The sequence below is a fragment of the Arachis hypogaea genome, chromosome 6 (genome assembly GCF_003086295.3).
Source record: "Arachis hypogaea cultivar Tifrunner chromosome 6, arahy.Tifrunner.gnm2.J5K5, whole genome shotgun sequence".
NCBI lineage: Eukaryota > Viridiplantae > Streptophyta > Magnoliopsida > Fabales > Fabaceae > Arachis > Arachis hypogaea.
Window position 1 is genome coordinate 81,666,379 of NC_092041.1, and position 19,740 is coordinate 81,686,118.

Below are 19,740 nucleotides of genomic sequence, written 5' to 3' on the forward strand. Positions count from 1 at the left end.
TAGCTATAACTTTAGGGAGAAAAAAATACATTTGAATTTTGAATGAATAAATTATGATGTTATGTACTTTGAAGGCATTTATTTCACATTTCGATGTTTTGGTATAGGTCTTATGTTTTTTGTCAATTTTATAACTTCAACGGTATGCTTTGATTTTCAGTTCTTACATGCATCTCTAAATATTTTCATGATTTAGTTGTAATAAATCAAAATAATTAAACTGGCAATGTTCAGTACTTTCCTTTTCTATTAGCATGATCTAAGCAGCTTCTTAGTTACACCATTGGTTTAAGTTTCAGTTGCTTTGAAAGTTGTGGCCACATTTAATTCATCTTAGTTGGTGCTATTTATGTTGATAATAAGCATCATTATACACCTTTTCTTTTTCTATACAAAGTTCTACTACAGTCAACTTAATGATATAATTTTTGCTGCATTTTATAATGATTTATTTCTCATACTGAAATTTAAGCCAAGCAGCTAGTATGTGTAATTCTGGTATTAGTTTAGAGTACAGCTATGTGGCTGTATTTTTTCAATTATTTTACTAATGTACTATATTATCTATACAGGAAATTTCTAAGGTTAAAGAGGCTATTTTTAATAGCAAATAATGCATGCTGGATGTACCACCCTAATATTCAAATCCTTATGCTCGAGTCATAAGTCAATAATATTAAGGTGGTATGACTCAAGGTGGATTATAATACATTAACGTATATATAAGTTGAAAGGAAGTATTAAACGAGAAGGCTAAAAAAGAGAAAAATAAAATCGCAAAAAGTAACACTCTCATATCGATAAACAGAAGATAAAACATATTCGGATAGCGAAACAGGATAAGGTATACATAATAAGAAAGAATAGAATAAAAACAAGTATATATATATATAATATCCACTAGTCACGACCTGCGAAGTTTAGGCCGACTAGAGTATAGAAATAAAATCAATTTGACAACAATATTTTCTATCTCTCCCAAAATATATATCAAAGTCTCTATAAACAAGTTTTCCAAATGATAAATACATATAAGTAAGTTTTTCAAGATAAATACGGAGAGATTCTAAGTAAAAGTAAAACAGGAGTCTAATGATCTTCACCATCTTTCAAATGAATCACAGTTTACTGCTGAGCTCCAAGACCTGCATATGAAAAATAAGAGATATATACAGAATGAGAACCCTCGACCCATGGGTTTCCAGTACGGTAAAAGTGCCAAATAAATACAATGCACTATAACAGGAACTCATTAAGTATCCTAAGCTTCCTTTCATCAACTATTCATCTTAGGTTCTCACTAATCCATAAATAGGCAACTATCATAAGGAAATACTAAATCTAATTCATCTTTCTCATCTTTCTCAACTTTCCAACCCCCCAACATAACAGAACCAAAATCATAAACAGAACCATCACCAGCTACTTTGTCTCAGTAATTCTATATCAATACCTCATATCTTTACCTGAAGCTCAAATCATCTCATTTAATATTCATCATTATTAATCAATCATTTCATTAGTTTATTTCAACAAGGACAGCCTTCAGTGTCAACCGACACCGGCATGAGGGATCTCTCAGTTGTACAAACACAAGTAATACAGACAAGTAAAACACAAGTAGATTCAAGTAAGGCAAATAGCACATAAGCACATAGTATGGCATACTCAATTAGGCAAACCAAATACAAATAAGCAAACCCAAACAAATCAAACATATCCAAATGATGTATGCCTACCCTATGGCTGATGATATCATCTATCGGTTATATAGCCAACCCGACATGTCCTGGTAGCTAACCATTGGACAATCCCTGCAAGCGCGCATCTCCAAGCTCAAAAATTATAATCATTCAATACATATATATCTCCATGGGGGAGAACTCATCCGGAAAGGTATAAGTGTCCGGCCACACTTACGACGCAGGGTAAACAGAATCTCAAATCTCAAATCATTCTCGACTATGAGCAAGTGGGGGCTAACCACTGCATCTACCCTAGGAGACTCAAACCAAACCCAGAGCAAGTGGATCAATGCCACTGTATTTACCCAGACAGGTGTAATAGATTTAGAATCAAAGTCAAATATCAATTTCATAATCATTATCATTCTCATCGTCAATCTCATAGTAATCATCATTCTTATCATCAATATCATAATCATCATCATTCTCATCATCAATCTCATAAACATCATCACCATCCTCATCAATCTCATAATCATCATCATTCTTATCATAAATCTCATAATCATTATCATTCTCACTTCACATATTGTTCATTTCTCTCAATTTTACTAAATCAACTCACTGGACTTTATCCCTAACTCTTCCATCCTCAATTCCACCATGTTTAGACTCATATCAAAGTTTATAAAGGTTTAGGAGCCAAAAGAATGGTTAAAATCTATAAAAATATATTTTTCCAAATTCTGGGAGGTGTGCATACGCACAGGATGAAAACTTGGGTGTCCGTGTATGCATGCAAAGGCCCGCGTACACATAAGGTGAAAATTTAATAAGTCGCATACGCATGCATGGTGTCGTGTACGCATAATCCCAATTTTGGACCATTCCGCGTACGCATGCAATGTCCGCGTATGCAGAGGTACTTAGCAGAGGCCAATGCCCCCGTACACATGTCAAAAGCCGTGTACGCATCCATATCAGAAAAACATAAAATCTGATATGTTGTAGAAATCAGTCCAATTTTCAAAACTTTGTAACATTTTCCACAAAATTCTCTTTTCAACCATTCTTAAACCGTTGTAAAGATCGATAAATGAATTTTAATAAAAATCTAATTTTGAAAGTTTTTCAACTCAGAAGACTGAGTTACGGCTCGCCGAAGTTGGCCAAAAATCTGTCCAAAAACACACATTTACCAATGTTTCAATGATTCACTAGCCTCAATCATTTTCAACCAACAAAATGAACCCAAACTAACTCAAGTTACATATTCACAAACAACCAATTCCAAACCTACTCCTTTTACACATTCCAACTCAAATACATCCATTCTACATTTCAAAAACCCCATTTTCTACTATTTAATCAATTAATCAAATTCTCATACATTGCATACCAATTTTTGATTCAATCTTATACATTATCACACAATTCAATCATCACTTACCATTCTTACCTTTTTTTGGCCTCCACCCAAAATTCACGGTCTCTGGCCCAAAATTTACAATTTCAATGACTATTCCACAAACCAATAATCATTATCCAATTTATCAAATTTCTCAACACACCAAACATGAAAATTCACACAATTTTCAATCCAATCATTAATTTACACAATATATCAACTACACATGTCGATACCAACCATTTACACAATCCAAACGTAATCCTAGGGGTATCTAGCCTAGGATTTCTCATCACACTACACGGTACTTAGATGAAACTTAAACCGTACTTTAATGACGGCGGTTCACACCTAAACACATCATAACTCAAGCATCCAAGACTCTCTATCATCACCAATAAGCTTTAGCCACCAACACCTTGTTCCAAGTGCTCCAAATACACCTAACAATACTAACACAACCAATTTCACATATACATTAATCTAGGATTCATAAAATTTGATAAACCATGAGTCTTGAGGTTTCTTACCTTAACCCTCTGAACTTTGTGATGAATATCATTAATGGCTCATACTAGAACACTCCTAAACAACCAAAATCATAAAATTACTCAACACCCATAACAAATTTCGAATTTAAGGAGAAAAATCAAAACTGAGCAGAGAACAGTGGTATACTCACCACAATACATTGATAGAATCGAAGATGATGAAAAGAGCAACGTGTGGCCGCAAACGACTCGTCAATCGGAGCTCCAGAGCAAAAGTTATGTAGGTTTGAAGTTGATGGTGGATAGGATTTCATTTCTCCACTCTCTTCTCTCTTCACCACCGAACCTCTCTCTCAAAATGGGAAAAAATGGGTTATTTTTTGCTGAAAGAGTTCTTATATAGTGTGGACTTGTTCCATTTAGGCCCAGATCACTTAATTTAGCCCGTTGACCAAACTTTGGGTCAAAACCTTTAAAATTAGTGTTTTAATCGTGCTTTAAATATTTTTTTACTTTTTAAATCATAAATTCTAACTTTTTAATCTCTCTCACTCATAAATTATTTTTTTTAGTTACAGTACTAGATCGGTCAAATTTTCATTATGCGTTTTCACGCAAAGAACTATATTTTGTGACTCAAAAAAATTCATAGAGTCTAAATATCATATTTAAATTTCTAAATTATAATTCTAAATTTGTCTAACCATTTTTATTCATATTTAATTTATTATTTATTTAATTACAATTTAATCGAATTTTACATTGAACTATTGGAGAACTTCCAGTAGATGTAGACATTTTATCTGAATCAGTATACATTAATGTGTACTTTTTCTAAATTCTTAACAAATTTGTCTATGTTAAGATATGTTCAATTATGTTCTATTCATATCTCAGTTTTTTCTCAGACTGAATATGATATTCTGTGTGGACCTCAAAATCAATCTCATCGTCTGAAGTATTTTAGATTGAGTATGAGTTAAGTCATGGGTTTATTTTAAATTTAAGAAAATAAAATACTAAATAGATCCAAAGCAATATATAAAAGGATAATGTGAAAAATGAAATTGGACTAAGTGTAAAAAAAAAATTTTATAGTAAAAAAAAGTAAAAAAAAATAAACATATTATATACAATGCATGATGCTCTAAAAATTAGCTACAATCTTTACTTTTTACCCAATTTCATTCTTCCCCAAAAAACTTCCCAATATAAAAAGGAGACATCAATCTTTATTTCTTGACCATGTTGGTCAACATTTGTGACAAAGATCTCATTGAAAAAGGTAAGTGTGATGCGATAAAAGTATTGTTATTATACTAATCAGCACTGCATTGTCGTGATTGGTCTTTCCTTATTATGCTTTAAAACTTGTTAGTTGTTTATATCTTCTTTTCCATCAACACTTTATATCTAGATGTCTTACATTATTATCTTAACAACGTTTATATCAATAAGCTAAGTAATATAAAACTTTAAATAATTTCGTATAAAAATATTTTACACAACATCGTCCTATATTCTATATTGTCAAATGGGGGAAAAATTTAATACATAGTACAACATAATTTAATTTTTAAATAGAATCAAGGATCATAGCCTTATATTTGCTGGCCCCTTCAAGAATGTGCCAAAAATAATTTAATTTGGAGAAAATTTCTCTTTTGCACTGATTTCTTGATCAAGTAGTTAATTAGTGTAGAAAGTGAATTTTTCATTTTGAGTAATATTAAAAGATTAACTATTCTTTTAGCTAATATCACCAAATTTTTTTAAAATTAATTTGTTGATCTTAAATTTTAAATTCTAAATTATAAATATTTAATCATAAATTACAAATTACAAACTTAAACTCTAAATTTAGTTAACATTGACTAAAATTAGTTATTAATGTTTTTATTTTTGTAAAAGGAAATATTTAGAATAAAAAAGAAAAAGAGATCCACTACAACGCATGAAATTGGACACAAACATTTCATGATTGGAACACACATATAATAATGTTTTCCAAGCATTGTCTTCATTCCACTGTAACATCGCACGTAAAAGATAACAAGTGTGTCTGTGTGTTAGCCAGTAGTGCTCTCCTTGCTAGCATTATTAATTTTCCAACCTAATTCAACTTCACCTGAGAACCCGACAAATTGCGGAAGCGAAACAAAGGTATATCAAAACCATGCACACACATTTAAGGTGGCTTTTTAAGAACCTCATTGACCCCATCATCATCATCATCATTATTAAAACCATGTTGGAGAGTGCTACATGCTCCATATGTTTATTCCCTAGTGGAATCTAGCATACCCTACTCCTCAAAAGTCTATAACCCCAAAGTGAGAAAAAGATCATTCAAAAAGGGAAAGTAAAAACAAAGAAACACTCTCACACTAAAATGTATTTAATGTCTATATCTATCTATATATATACTATGCTATCACTGTAAATAAATAAATTTTATAGATATGCTTCACATATTAATAAAGCAGTAATTATTAGTTTCCGTGCTATCTTTCAATCTTACAGTTTCGTTCTAAGTTGAAGTTCTATTTAATATTTTGTTAATAGTCAATAAATTATTGTATACATAAAACAGAAATTAAATTTTAAATATTTATTTAAATTAACTAATAAACTAATAAAAAAATGATAAATAGATTCCTGACTTTTTGTCCTGGATACATTTTCGTTCTTAAGCATTTGAAAATACTTTTAAATTTTCGACTTTCACAAATTTTGGATGGATGAGTCCCTCCGTCCATAAGTCACCGTCAGACCCAACGAAAAAAGTTGACGTGGCTCTCCCCTCTGCTTACCTGGCATCACAGCTTCTCACGTGACACATTAGTAGGATAGAGCTTTTGAAAAATGGACACATAAGTCCCTGTCGCTCAAAACGGCGTCGTTTTGTGTGCTACCCTAATCCTGAAATTCATTTGAGACCTTCTTCAATGACACTGAACCTTGTTCTTTTGATGGCAATGGTAGCCACCAACATCCTCTCATGCTATCACCTCTCTTCAACTCTCCAATCGACAAAATTACCCCCTCTCCCGCCGCTGTTGCTTCTCCCGAACCGCGCCGCACAAACCCTCATCCCCTCTCCCTCAAGCCCTTCCCTTCCCCAATTTCTCTGTAAATTGGGACCATTACCCTTGCAAATCCTTCGATTGCTTCCACCGCCAAAACCCTAACCTAGGCTTCAACCCTTCCTCCAATTCGTCCAAGTTCACAACCTACCGGTATTCGACGGAGTGGTAGACCTTGTGTGGTGCGGGCGTGCCGTGAACCAGTGGATTCCGGCAACGATGATGGAGTTCTTGCTGTTTGATGTGGATAGGGTTTTGAGAGGTGGATGGTACTTGTGGATTGACAGATTTTTCAGCAAAGGGGTGGGCCTTGAAAAGCTGTATGCGCCATTGATTGAGAAATTAGGTTATAAGAATGCACAATGGCAACCTCCACAACGCACTCCTCCTCCGAAAATCCCCTGAGTTCATGCGATGGCAGACGAGATTCTCCGTCGCACTGGACGTCGCGAGAGGGTTACAGTTTTTTCACTCCTGCGACCCTCCGGTAATTCACGACGATATCAAGCCCAGTAATGTTCTCTTGGACCGGTCCTTTGCGGCCAAGATAGGAGACTTTGGACTTGCGAGGTTCAAGACGGAGAACAGGTTGGAAGCTGAGGCTTTAAGCTACAAGAGTAACGGTGCCTCTGTTTTTGAGGAGCAATCTCCGGAACGACCAATTCCATTGCCTGATGCAGTTGTGAAGAAAAATGGGAAGGGTGTGGGAGGCAATTTGGTAAATGAAGAGAACAGAGGTTCATCGGGTGCTGTGTTGAAGGATTATGTAATAGATTGGATTAGAAATGACGTTGGAATACAGAGACCCAAAGTTGAGTTGACTGCTTCTGCTGCTTCTACCAATGCAAAGGATGAGAACAACAACAAGAAGAAGCACAAGAGTAATAGCAGTAGTAGTAGGAGGAAACTGGAATGGTGGAAATCTTAGATGAGGACGGTGATGTTTTGAAGAAGCAGAGAAGAAGGCCTGTGAGGGAATGGTGGAAGGAGGAGTATTCTCAAGAGCTTGCTTAATTAATATATGCTATTTTGAGACAGAGGGACTTTTTTGTCCATTTTCTAAAGCCAACCTTTCACTAATGTGCCACATGGGCAACCTAATGTAATGCCAGGTAAGTAGAACGGAGCCACGTCAGATTTTTCCATTGAGTCTGACGAAGGTATTTGCATGGAAGGACTAATTCGTCCAATTTTTAAAGAAGTGAGAGACCTAAAAGTATTTTCAAATGCTCAGGGATAAAAACGTTTGCGAGACAAAAGGTCAGGAACCTATTTATCCTTTTCTCTAAATTAATTATTAAATTAATCTATATTAATTAAAAATATATATCAGTCAATTTTAGTCAACATCACATGATAATAAATTGGCAAATAAATCGTATTAAGCCCACTAAAAATATATTTATGTTGATTTTGAATTTGAGATATTTCTTCTAATTTGGATGTTTTTATTTTTAAGAATTTTAAATCTTTTTTTTGTAAATGTTGGTGGTAATGTTGATTTTGCAATATTAGCTCCCAAGATTTTCTTTTAATGACAGAAACAATCATTTTTACATTTATTATTTGAATGCTCATTATATTTTAAAATAAATTATTTAATTAAATGGCAACATATATAAATTCTTTGACAGTTTTAATACATGAAAATAAAATAAAACAAAAACAAATTATATGGAAGCGATCCTCATATACATTATTGCCTTCTCAGACTCTGCTTTGTTAGATCCCAACATTTATTATTTGGAAGGACTCGTTACCACTTGCTCTCTACCTTTATCTTTTTCTTTTCTTTTTCCTTTTCCTCCTTGGTAACATAAATTTCTTAAACTCGAGAAATAAATTTCCCAATATCATCCTTATGAAATTAAAGAAACTAATTTATATGGAAATAGACCGTTCCAAGTTGGTCACTGAAATATGTTGTTGGACCTAGCTATATGTGCATGTAACATAGATGATGAATTTAGGAGACAAAAACGTCGTGATGATTGGTTGGTGATCACTGATTAGATCCCCATTTCTCTTCAATTATGCTCCACTTTTCCTCAAACACTCCTATTCCCCTGCCACTTGGGAACTATTCATCAACTTGTGCTGCTGCCGTCACCAAGGGCATTTTTGCCATTTTCACACGCTACTATGCTTGAATGCTAAAGATGAAACAAGAAATAAATGTTCACAATCATTTCTGAAAAATTATGCGTAAAATAACTTAGTTTCTTCAAGATACAGACTAGAATTAATGAAGTTGATTTTTATTTAATTTTCTCTTCACGTTAATTACTAATGTATCATCTTATTAAATAGGTCATATAAAACGTTAGAATATGATATGTGACCAATTTTATTTATATTAAAAATTATTTAATTACAATTATGAAATGCTAACAAAAAGATTAATTTGATTGACGTGTGTATCTTTTAAGAAAAAAAAAATAAGATATTGAATATTTATGAGATCAAATTAACTTATGTAATGTGTTTCATAGACTATACGTATTCTTCTGTTTTTGTTTTTACGAAAGAACGATCCGACTTTTTACAATTATAAAACGATAAACCGACTCCTAACATTCATTTTCGTCACTACTCAACTAGGCTTCTCTGTCAACTTTGTTGTGATCTCCGAATGGTAAAATTTTACGTGGTTCTTGTTCTTTAGAAATTGACGTGTCGCCTAACTATTAGATTGAGAGAAATGACCCCTTACCAAAATTTTTAACTCAGACAAATAGCCCCTCACGTATGAAAGCAACATTATTTCTTCTTTCTTTTATTCTTTTTCTTTCTCTTCTTATTTGTGAATGAAAATATTTGCCAATTATTGACTATTGTTATGTTTGTTCGTTCTTCATAATAGACCATGCAATAAGAATGAGATTAAGATTATTTTTTTAGTTTTAGTTTCAAGCGTCATTATCATCCATCTTTCTTTGCGTGTATTATCCATTACTAATATTATCTAAGATTTATATTAGAACCTAAAGCTTTATAATCATGCATAATTAACATCATGAGGAGTTTAATGTCCAAAAATTTATTTTCTCTATCTGCTAAATAAAAATGTGTATCAACATTATTAATTCATGGTAGGATTAATAATCAAAATAAAGTACTGTTATATATGTTGATTAGGATTGATCACCAAAGAATATATAAAAATTAACATTTCTTCCTTTTTTTTCTCTTTTTTTTTTCAATTCTATGGTTCAATTGGATACTCTCATTCTGTAGTAGCAACCACTAATGCTAATATATAGAGGCTTTGATGAGATTTTACAAAAAAAAAAAAAATGGGTTTTGCTGAATAAACAATAACTTTTGTGAACAATGAGTTTTAGAATTGATCCAATAGAATAAAAAAATACTTCATCCCAAATTAACTCCTAAACTCTAACATTAGGATAACCATCCACATACCTAGTGAATTGAACATCCAATCATTGTTAACTGTGCATGAGTAAATCGAATCAAAAGAAATAACCATCCAATTAACAATCAACATAATCAACCATCCGCATACCTATTGAATTGAACATCCGACATATTTATTGTTTATATTGTGTGAAAACAGAAGCTGGAAAGAGGGTTGCAGAGTTTGAATGATGAAGAAAAATAGAAAGGAAAAGTGGAGAGAAGGTTCTGAAATCTGTTTTGGTAGAGAGAAAAAGTGATATGGATAAATTGGGAAGCTAACAGAATCAGTTAGCAAATCCTGCTTTATATACCAACTTACATGATAAATATCTTAGACTAATTGAATATGCTAACTAGTGACTAATTATCAATTATAAATGCTAACTAAGTTAAGTATGCCTATCTGCTATAGCTAATACATTCAGGTAACATGCCCCCTCAAGCTGGCAGTGCTTGGTTGATGAAAATCAAGCATGCCAAGTTTAGACACACATGAATCAAAAGGAGCAGGGGATAGAAGTTTGGTGAATAGGTCCGCCACTTGATCTGTAGTGGTGATTGGTAGAAGATGAAGCAGGCCGCTGAGAAGCTTATCTCGAACAACGTGACAGTCGATATCGATATGTTTGGTACGTTCGTGGAATACAGGGTTAGCTGCAATATGCCTGGCTGATTGACTATCACAGTACAGGGAGATTGGGAGTTTGTGATCTATGTGGAGGTCCTTCAACAAGTAGCTGAGCCGTTGAGCCTCACAGGTGGCCACAACTAGTGACCTATATTCAGCCTCAGAAGACGATCTAGAAATAGTAGATTGCTTCTTACTCTTCCATGAAATGAGTGAAGAGCCTAAGAAGAAACAAAAACCAGTAATGGAGCGTCGCGTGTCAGGGCATTGTGCCCAATCTGAGTCAGCAAAGCCAGAAATGCGAAACTCAGAATCTGCTGCAAAGAATAGCCTCGAGGCCGGAGCTGTTTTGATATAATGAAGGACACGATATGCTGCTTGGAGGTGAATATTAGATGGTTTGCTGAGAAATTCACTAAGTTTACCCACTGCAAAACTAATATCTGGACGCGTGTTAGTGAGGTACACTAATCTGTCAACCAATCTGCGGTATTGTGATACGTCAACGAGTAGCGTTCCTGAGTCCTTAGAAAGCTTGAGACTGTACTCCATTGGCATGCTCGCTAGTCTTGTGCCTAATAGGCCACACTCATCCAAGAGATCTAGAGCATACTTCCTCTGATAAAGAGCAATTCCTTTGGCAGTTCTTGCAACTTCAAAGCCAAGAAAATATTTCAAATTCCCTAAGTCCTTAATCTTGAATTGGTGATCAAGGATGATCTTGATGGATTGAATCTCAGCGAGATCATTTTCAGCAAGGACGAGATCATCAACATAAGCAAGTATTACAGTGAAGGAGGTCTCGGATTTGTGTTTTGTGAACGAAGAATAATCATTCTTTGATTGTTGGTACTCGTGAGCACGGAGAACAGAGCAAAGCTTAAGATTCCACTGCCTACTAGCTTGCTTGAGTCCATAGAGGGACTTGTCAAGTTTGCAAACCAAATCGACAGAGGAGAGCGGTAATTCCGGGGGGGGCTTCATATATACTGTTTCCTTCAACTCACAATGAAGGAATGCAGTGTTTACGTCCAATTGGTGGCAGTGCCAACCCTTGATTGCAGTGAGAGCAAGTACTAATTACACAGTAGTGATCTTAACCACTAGACTGAAAGTGTCCATGTAGTTTAAACCATATCGTTGTGTATAGCCCTTTGCAACCAGGCGTGCTTTGGACCTCTCCACTAATCCATCAGAATTGAATTTGACTTTGAACACCCAGCAGCAGCCAATAGTTTTCTTCCCTGGTGGTAAAGTGGTGAGAGTCCAAGTTTTAGTTTGCTCAAGTGCCAGAAGTTCTGCATTAATGGCATCTTCCAACAGTCTTTTTGGACGGCTTCCTCGTAGGTTTTTGGCTCATTGTGTGTGGAAACAGCAAGAGAAAAATTTAATTGGTTAGTGGACAGAAAAGAGTAAGATATTAAATCTGAAATTTGATATTTGCATTTTGAAATTGGCATAACTTGTTGAGCAGTGTTATTATTTGCACAGCGAAAGTCATTTAGATATGCTGGTGTTCGCCTAGTCCTACTAGACTTCCTAAGAGGTGCAGGGTGAGGTGATGCATGAGTGTCCACGTGAGTATGTGAATGAGACAAGGATGAGACTTGTGCATTAGGAATTGAGCTTGCAGTGTTATGAGAAATAGAATCAGTGACGGAAGTCGGTTGATGCTGATGCAAAATTGGAGTTGAATGCACATGTTGGTAAAACGAAAGATAATCATGATATGTAAAAGGGTCTGTCCATGGGACATGTAATGTGGTTGTGACAGCAGCAGGGTTGACATCTAAAGAGGCAAGTTTGGTTTTGAATAGAAACTCATAAAATATGACATTTCTAGAAAGGAAAGTTTGCCTTGTTTTTAGATCATATAGAAAAAATCCTTTGATCCCTTCTTTATATTCGAGAAAACAATATTTTTGAGCTCGTACATCTAACTTCTTTCTATTTTGAGTTAAAGTGGATGCAAAGACAAAACAACCAAAAACTTTGATGTGGTTTAGATCAGGTAATTTGCCATGTAATTTTTGAAAGGGGGAAAGATTTTGTAAAATGGGACTAAGGACTCTATTGATGAGATGCACAACGTGTGCCACTACTAGATCCCAAAAATCTTTGGAACATTTGATTGAAAAAGTAGAGTTCTAGTCACCATAAGAATGGGTTGGTGCATCCTCTCAGGTATCCCATTTTGCTGAGGGGTTTCCACACATGACTTTTGCTGTAAATTTTTTTAGAAGCAAAGAAATTATGCAAGTTGAATTCTGGACCATTATCTGATCTGACATATTTGACGATTTTTGAAAATTGGGTTTCAACCATTTTAATGAAGTTGGGCAGAATTAATGAAACCTCAAATTTATTTTTCATGGACTTAATCCAAGTAAAACGGCTATTGTCATCGACGATAATAAGAAAGTACTTAAAACCAGAGGTAGATACAATTGATAGAGGGCCCTAAATATCAACATGTATTAAATCGAAAGGCGAGTCAACTATTGAACTATTGATAGAAAAAGGAATTTTCTTCTGTTTTGCAAAATGACAAGTTTTACAAGCTAAAGCATTATTGTTACATTTAATGAAAGAAAAATCTTTTTGTAGTGTTTGCAAAGCTGAATTATTCAAGTGTCCTAATCTGCTGTGCCACAGTTGTGACTGTTGTGTAGACGAGATCGTGTTCTCACAAGTGTGATGTAGTGTTTGTGATGAATGCTGTGCAATGCAGTGAGCTACAGTTTGATCATTTGAGTGACCCAGTACATATAAATCAGTGCTGCTTTTAGCTGTGCCAATCATCTTCAATAGATGGTGATCCCAAATCTGGCACCATGTATGTGAAAACAAAAATAGACAGTTCAATGCCTTTGTAACTCGTGAAATTGACACCAAATTGAATTTAAAAGTAGGGATGTAGAGAGCATTCTCTAAGTAAAAATTTGTATTAAAAATCACTATACCAGCAATGGTAGTAGTAGCAATGGAGCCATCAGGCATGTGCACAGTAACAGGTTTAATATTTTTGAAAGATTGAAAAACATTTAGAGAAAAACAAACGTGATCAGTAGCACCTGTGTCCACTACCCAAGTATCTGATCTAAGAAATTTTTGATTGACAGATAATGATGCAGCTAAAAGGGTACCTTTGGTGATCTGTAAGTCTTTTGGCTCAGTTGATGTAGTGATTTGGTTGATAGTTTGATTAGATTGGGTTGACTGTTGTAAGATGGACATTAAAGCAATCCATTGATCATTGGTCAAGCTATAACTTGGATTCTCACCATTTTTAACAGCAGTTGAAGGTAATGCACTGATTTCATCATTCTCATCAGTGAAAGTGTTATTGATGCTTCCACGTTTCTGCAAATGCGGGGGAAGGCCATGCTTCTTGTAGCATGTATCAACAATGTGTCCCATTCTGCCACAAAAGGAGCAATGCTTTGTGCTATGAGATCTGCCTGGACTTCTTCCTCTACCATTCACACTCCCTCTACCTCTGCATCTGCCTCTGGTGGAATTGTGACCAAAATTAGCAGCGTATAGAATTTGTGAATCTGGAGTGTCAATTGAAGGGCTGAGCTGGCGTTCTTGTTGGGTTGGCATTGCAAACATAGTATCCATGTCAAGGAGGGGTTTCAAGAGCATAATTTGGGTTTTGGCAGTTGCAAATTGATCATTGAGGCCACGCAAAAATCTTGCAATGTAGTCTTTATTGCGGTACCGTCACATTTCTTCCAACCCACAGATACATTTTCTAGTGCAGGTAAAACACATGGGAATCGGCCTGAAGTTATCAATTTCTTCCCAAATTGCTTGCATCTTGGTAAAATAGGAAGTAATTGAAAGATCACCTTGTTTTGCACTATACAACTCCTCATACAATTCAGAGACATGATACAAATCTCCCTGGTAATAGCGTTTCTTTAAATCATTCTACAGATCTGAAGCCACATTTCTCCAGATGACACTCTGAAGAATATCGTGTGAGAGAGATAAGTGTAGCCAAGAGAGGACATATGTGTTGCAATGGCCCCAAGCCGCATACATTGGATCGGTAACCTCCGGTCGAAGGAGAGAGCCATTAATGAAGGGAATTTTGTTCTTGGACTCGAGCACCATTGAAATCGAGCGGGACCAATTGGTGTAATTTTGAGAATTGAGGCGAAGAGAGATTAAAGGATTACCAGGACTTTCAGATGGGTGCAAGAAGTATGGACTGTTCTGATCAATAGGAGGATGCCCCGTTCCTGAACTCGTGCGATTCTGCAGTTGAGTGAGTTGGAGAAGAAGCTACGAAAGAGTGTTAATATCGACATTGGAAGCTACAGTGGAGCTGACGTCACTGTGAGTGGAATCCATTGAAGAGAAAAAGCAAGAATGTGAGGAAAATCCAAGAGATGAAGATTGAAGGTGATTCGATACAAAAATAGATCACGATTAATGAACAAATTCTGTCGAATGAGTTCAAAAGAAAGGGAAAGAACGAAGAAGAAGAAAACAATTCCAAGACATGATTCTCTAACTCGCTGATCAGAACACTGTTACCGAAACCCTAGAGATTCGATGAACAGCTCTCATCAGTCTCTACTGTGTGAGTCTGGAAAGTATGTTGGATCTGGAGGTAGATAAAGAAGCTTAGAATATAAAAGATGCCCGAGGTTATTTCCAGCGATGATACCATGTGAAAACGGAAGCTAGAAAGAGGGTTGCAAAGTTTGAATGATAAAGAAGAATGGAAAAGAAAAGTGGAGAGAAGGCTCTGAAATCTGTTTTGGTAGGGAGAAAAAGTGATATGGATAAAATGGAAAGCTAACAGAATCAGTTAGCAAATTCTACTTTATATATCAACTTACATGATAAATATTTTAGACTAATTGAATATGCTAATTAGTGACTAATTATTAATTATAAATGCTAACTAAGCTAAGTATGCCTATCTACTATAATTAATACATTTAAATAATATATTGTTTACTATTTTTATTGTCTACCTATACTTTTTTAAAAGAATTCACTTTGTGAGTTTTTATTTACAAGTCAGTAACTAATTAAATGTTACTACTATAAAATTAAAGAGTAGAATTAAAAAAAATAGTGGTACATATATATATATATATTTAAGATGAATTGAAATTAAACTCTAGAGTATATATCCGATAACATTTCATTTGGCTATAGATAGTGTACGGCCTCTGTAGGGTTTTCTTGTGCCTTCGATCTTCGGTTTCTTGAGTTAAACCCCAAAATGGTCCCTGAGATTGGCGTTTTGCACTGAAATCGTCCCTGGGATTCCAATTGCACCAATTACGTCCCTGAGATTGAAAAAAATGCACCATAGTAGTCCCTGACCCATTTTCCATTAACGACGTGATGACATGGCATGATGACGTGGACTGTAAGTGACACGTGTCACTTCATGATTTGGCCACGTGTAATGGTAGGATGATGTGGTGACCGGTGACACGTGGCATGCTGACGTGGATAGTTGTGCCACGTGTCACAATGTTATTTGGCCACGTGTCCAGTAATGCCACGTGTCGCAACAGTATTCGTCCACGTGTCATCCATTATGCCATCATTATATTTGCACCAAATTAGTCCCTCACTTTGCATTAAGTGACTCATTTTAGTCCCTGAAATTGAATGTCGTGCACCAAACTAGTCCCTTCACCAATTTTTTCTCATTTTTTTTAAATTTAAAATTTTAATATCTTGGATACACTAATTTCAATTCTATTTTTTCATATATCGTTTAAATACAAGTGCTTTATAAAAAAATTTAAGATTTTAGTTTTAATTATATAATTTTTTTAATAATTTAATATTGGTAAATTTTGTAATATATAAGTATGTTATTATAAAAAAAATAATTATATGATTGATTAGACACATTTTTTTCATAAAAAAACATGTGTTTTTAACAAGAAATTAATAATTAAAATAAATATTTTTTTCTTATGAAATACACATTTTCGTTATGTATAAATGAGTTAGATTGAAGGCACTTCAACCACCCTCACTACCACTTTTGATCTCTGCAGTCTAGACGAAAGAGGTCGGAGATGATAATGAGGCAAGAAAAAAAATATTTTATAAAAGTACTGAAAGAGGTTGGAGATGGTAGTGAAGATGCTTGAAAAGCCTTCACGTTAACTCCAAGTCGGCAATTAGAGTATTCGCAAGAGAAAAAACATTTTATAAAAACACTTTTATTTGAAGAACGTGTGAAAAAATAGAATTGAAATTAATGCATTCAAAAATATTGAGAATTTTGAATTTATAGAAAAGAAATGAGAAAAAATTGATGAAGGGACTAGTTTGGTGCACGATATTCAATTTCAGGAACTAAAATGAGTCACTTAATGCAAAGTGAGGGACTAATTTGGTGCATATACAACGATGGCATAATGGATGACACGTGGACGAATACTGTTGCGACACGTGGCACTACTGGACACGTGGCCAAATAACATTGTGACACGTGGCACAACTATCCACGTCAGCATGCCACGTGTCACTGGTCACCACATCATCCTACCATTACACGTGGCCAAATCATGAAGTGACACGTGTCACTTACCGTCCATGTCATCATGCCATGTCATCACGTCGTTAATGGAAAATGGGTCAGGGACTATTATGGTGCATTTTTTTCAATCTCAGGGACGTAATTGGTACAATTGGAATCTCAGGGACGATTTCAGTGCAAAACGCCAATCTCAGGGACCATTTTGGGGTTTAACTCTCGGTTTCTTATTATTATAAGGTTTTATGACGGTATTGTTAATGGTGGGACACGAAACAAGCATGGTAACGTGACACAAGCAAATACATTGGATAATGCGTGCTATATATGTTTGATTTGAGAGCATAAAGTAAGCCAAAGGAAATCTAGTGAATATATATAACACGTTACATGGCTAGCTATATAACATGTATATATAATTGTTTTCTCATCATTGGGATACACCATACATCTGTATGATAAGTATAGATCGATAATTATGTACATATATAGAGATCTTGTAAAGTAACAATTTATATACACTACCGCAACAAAAAATACTTTTGGTAACAAATTTTCAGTAACAATAACATAATAGTTATTATATATTTTATTTATATATTTTATGTCTATAAAATTTTGTTATTGATAATTATATAATTATTATTAAAAATTTTTACCAAAAAAAATATAAAATAATTAATATCTGATTATCAATAAATATACTAATGATTATTTTTTATACTTTTAAAAATAATATAAATAATCATTAAAAATAATTTTTCTAACAGTAATAATATAGGTTTTACCGCGTACTGTCATACATACATAGTATACTCATTTCGGAAATTTGAATCGTACGTATTATAGCCGACAAAATCTCCCATGAAGTTGCAAAAGTACGACATCTCATATTAGAGATATACACTTAAAAGTATTTTATTATTTTTTGCCTGTGATCTATTCATTTTTTAAACGATCACAATTATTACTGCAATCATCGTAAAGTCTGCAAAGTTAACAAATAAAAATATTGCAATTATTATTTGGGTTACACTGCAATTGTAAATCAGATTAAATTGTCAAAATGATTTTTCAGATTCATGATCATATATTAATTTTATTTTGAGATTTTAATTGCATTATTTTCATTTCTGAGATTGAACTTGAATATTATAGTGGTTCTTCAATTTTTTTTCAATAATAACTCTACAAAAAAAAGTGATAAATAAACTAACACTTTCTTGTCACGCTGAATAATAGTGAAAAGAGTATTAGAAGATTAGTAAATTTTGTAATTTGTAGTAATTAATTAGTTATTATTAATATTTTTAATGATATAAAATTATATCTAATAATATAAAATTATTCATTTTTTTTTACTAAATTTGAATAAAAGTGCTGATTTATTAAATTTTTTCTAACAGTGAAGCTACGTTGTTTGCCTTTGGTGCCCTCAATCAAACCCAAAAAAATCCAATTTAGGTGCATGTGCATTACATGTCCACAACTATCAAAAAGGACATCGTTTTTATTTTGATTTGGTACCAGAAATAAACGAACGTCATTTTATCGTTGTCCGATCCAGTTACTTACTGCCAAATAGAAATCAAATTAGAAAACTACTATAGTGATCATAATTTAATTTCAAAAACGACAATAATACAATTAGAACCTCAAAAATTAAATAAATGAACCGCGTCTGAATCTCATCAGAACCGGTTTGGGAATGCTAATTAATGATATGAAGAGGTTCTTGATGAGACGAACTTGGCCCCCGCGTGAATGGAGAGTCCTATCATCATTATCTCTTTTTTTATCTTTAATTTTTATTTTTCTCCCTTTAATTTGTTAGAGATACTGCACTAGTCTTGCATGGACAAAGGGTAGTGACCACTCAAATCATTGCACTTTCCATTTGTTCTTGTGGAAATTCTGCTCAAGATCATGGACTTAACGTGTCTATTTTATGTGGCCCTGCTGCTGACACAATCTTAATATGGATATTATCACTTTATTGTATGTGTGTGTGTTTTTTTTTTCTATTTCAATTTGTTGGGGACTTGAATGATCAATTTAGGAGGTAACTATTAGTTTCTTTTAAAATAAGATTGGAAAAGGTCATTATTTATAATGTGCGATTGGACTAGTTTATTTTTAGCATTTTAAAGCAACTTATAACTAGAAAATTCTCGAGACTATTTTCTTTTTTAGAAGGGAGGTGGGGGTGGGAACGATAACTATGAAACTCCCAAACGTAATTAATACTTTTTCCTTCATTCATATCTTTAATCTTTTATATGGTTTACACTGTCGTATTAGTGCTTATTTCTATAAATTTATAATGAACAAGAGAAATCATATACTGTTAGTTGAGATTTATATATGTCCGATTTGTTAGAATTTTTATTCTAATTATGGTCTAATTTGTTACTATAAAAATTAGTTTGAGTGCTGTTAAAATTATTAATTAATTATATTGACAGTTAGTTTATTTTTTAATAGAAAGAATAC

General features: G+C 33.9%; 1 long non-coding RNA gene across 2 annotated transcripts; it reads right to left on the minus strand.

Annotated features, from left to right (window-relative positions):
- Positions 1 to 865: 865 nt before the first annotated feature.
- Positions 866 to 3,955, minus strand: LOC112698205 (uncharacterized). 2 transcript variants are annotated; one of them, XR_003151435.3, is made up of 3 exons: positions 3,776 to 3,955; positions 3,624 to 3,678; positions 866 to 1,145 (listed from the first exon to the last, which is right to left on the minus strand). It is a non-coding gene; the product is annotated as an uncharacterized lncRNA (long non-coding RNA). The 2 variants fall into 2 exon arrangements; XR_003151434.3 differs by lacking the exon at positions 866 to 1,145 and adding an exon at positions 3,206 to 3,545 and having other exon boundaries at positions 3,776 to 3,952.
- Between the last annotated feature and the right edge of the window lie 15,785 nt (positions 3,956 to 19,740).